Raw genomic sequence first — 2,530 nt, 5'->3', positions numbered from 1 at the left:
TTTTTAGTTGTGTATTGGTAGGGGTTGAGAGCAAGTTTGTTAACACATAACTAAGATAGAGATTGAGTTTTCTTAGCTATGTGATAAAAGTAATTACCTACCAGGTAATTTTTGAAGGGATCTCACATTTTAAATAGTTGAAGATTGACATTTTGTTTTAAATTTTCACATGCTAATTCTGAAATCATCTGAACTATTCTGTATGATATAGGTTCAATTATATACCAGCTTAGATATATTGGCTTTAGATATATCAGTTATATTTTAAATATATCTCAGCCCATGCAAAGAATATGATTTTAGAGCCACAAGAATCTATTCCTATGGTTTGAACAGGAAAAAGGGAAGATGTCATTGGCTCATTTGGTTTGCAGTCCTTAAGTCATCTTCTCATTGGCACTGATCCTCGTTGCACTTCATCCGGGGAGCAGTGAGGAGTGCGAAGAGCCAAGTATTTCCCAAGCCATCTTAATTCACTTTCTGCCTGTCTCCCAACCTTTGTGCATGTGCGCACTTACACACATGCAAACATACGCACATGTACACACACACACACGCACAGACCCCAAACTTGTCCCTGCTATATCCTTTTTGACCCTGGAGCAGTGGGTTCAGAAAACGCATACTCTTTATGCTGAAACTTGCACCTAAAAACTGCCAGGGCCTTCATTCAATATAGGATAGACGATGTTATAAATTACTCGACTGGAGAAGACGGGTAGATTCAAATAGCACACTCCTTCCATTCAGAATATCTGAATGAAATATACTTCGACCCTTCCTTAAAAAAAAAAAGAAACAAAGAAAGAAAGAAAGAAAGGAAAGGAAAAGTTTTTGAGACTGAAAATTATCATTTAAACCAAAAAATATTTCTGGAAGCAGTCACTAAGAAAGTGTTTCCATATTCATATGCTAATGTTTTAAAAAGATGAGGGTTGTTGTCCCTTTGTTAGCAAGAAACTATAATCTCAAACCACTTCATGTCCATCAAGATCCTTCCCAAGTGCAAATAGACTGGGCATCTCTTGTGGGATTCTGTTTTCCATTGACTTCCATAGTCAGTAGGGGAAAACAAGTCTTTGACCTGCTTGTGTTTTTTCAAATTTTGATGTCTATTTATTCATAGTCTTTCTTTCATTTGAGAGAAGTCATGATCAGTTTCAGGAGACGTTAAAAAATTGGAGGGGTCTTCACTTTGGCAGCACATATAGTAAAATTGGAACAATACAGAGAGGATTAGCGTGGCCTCTGCTCAAGGATGACGTGCAAATTCATGAAGCGTTCCATATTTTTAAAAATTTTTTTTTCTTGAAAAGCTTTCTCAAATGATCAATTTGTCCAGTGGCCAATTTCCCAAGAATCAATTCATGCAAAACCAATCCATTGAACGATCGGTAAATTTACAGCCTTTACCCAAATGTATTGATTTATCAAAAAACATGTCTGAAAGGGACCACATAAGTAAATACTTTAGACATTACAGACTACATAAGGTCTTTATAACATTGTTTGTTTGACAACCTTTTAAAAAACTAAAAACCATTCTTACCTCATACAAAAACAGCCTGCTGCCAATTTTGACTCACAGGCTATAGTTTGGACCCCTTATATAGTCAAATAATTCGTGTTTTTTCATATGACTAAATCATTCTAAATTATATGCAAGGACTAATCCTTGAATTTAGTCAATGAATGTATTTTTGCTATCAGCATTTTAAGGAATTTTTTTTAGGTTATTCTAATATTCTTTTAGAATTTATTTTTTATTTTTCAGTGATCTAGCAATTTTTTCTAATGTTGTCACCACAGATTAATATACCATGTTTACCAGTTTTATCAAAACTTGTATCTTTTAACTGATAAAGCTTAGTGATTTATAGTAGATTGAAAGGTTTTAACAGTCTTTGAAGATGCTTAGAATATTTTGGTTGGCTAGTTTTCCTGTTAGCATTTTAAGAAAGATTGCATGTGCTGTACTCCAGTTCCCTACTGCTGCAGATGGATGGAGCAGGGATAGGAGAGGAGAATTTGTACTAGAGAAAAGAAATAGAGAGCGCCATCATCTAGCACAGCCTGATTTTGGGTGAAGAGGGAACCTGGAGCTTGTGAGAGAAGATCAGGAGCCAAGTTGGTGCCGTAAAGTACTAGAACCCTGAAATTCTTTCTTTCTACTACGACCTTAAACTCTGTCAATCTAGTGTACTTTAAATTTTTAAAAAATATTTTTGTTTTTTGATTATAGTTGGCATGCAATATTATATTAGTTTCAGGTGTACGACATAGTCATTAGACATTTATATAACTTATGAAATGATCACCCCGATAAATCTAGTACCCATCTGATACGGTACATAGTTATTGCAATATTACTAACTATATTCTCTATGCCAGGGATCCTCAACCCCTGGGCCACGGACCGGTACCTGTTAGGAACCAGGCCTCACAGTAGGAGGTGAGCGGCTGGCGAGCGAGCAAAGCTTCGTGTGTATTTGCAGCCGCTCCCCAGCGCCAGCCTCACCTCCTCAGCTCC

General features: G+C 36.4%; 1 non-coding gene across 1 annotated transcript; it reads left to right on the top strand.

Annotated features, from left to right (window-relative positions):
- The first annotated feature begins 1,186 nt into the window (after positions 1–1,186).
- On the top strand, positions 1,187–1,293 carry LOC111734446. The gene has a single exon (XR_002778453.1). It is a non-coding gene; the product is annotated as a U6 spliceosomal RNA (small nuclear RNA).
- The last annotated feature ends 1,237 nt before the right edge of the window (positions 1,294–2,530 follow it).

The sequence above is a fragment of the Pteropus vampyrus genome, unplaced genomic scaffold (assembly GCF_000151845.1).
Source record: "Pteropus vampyrus isolate Shadow unplaced genomic scaffold, Pvam_2.0 Scaffold1325, whole genome shotgun sequence".
Classification (NCBI taxonomy): Eukaryota; Metazoa; Chordata; class Mammalia; order Chiroptera; family Pteropodidae; genus Pteropus; species Pteropus vampyrus.
This window is presented reverse-complemented; position numbering and strand designations above follow the sequence as displayed.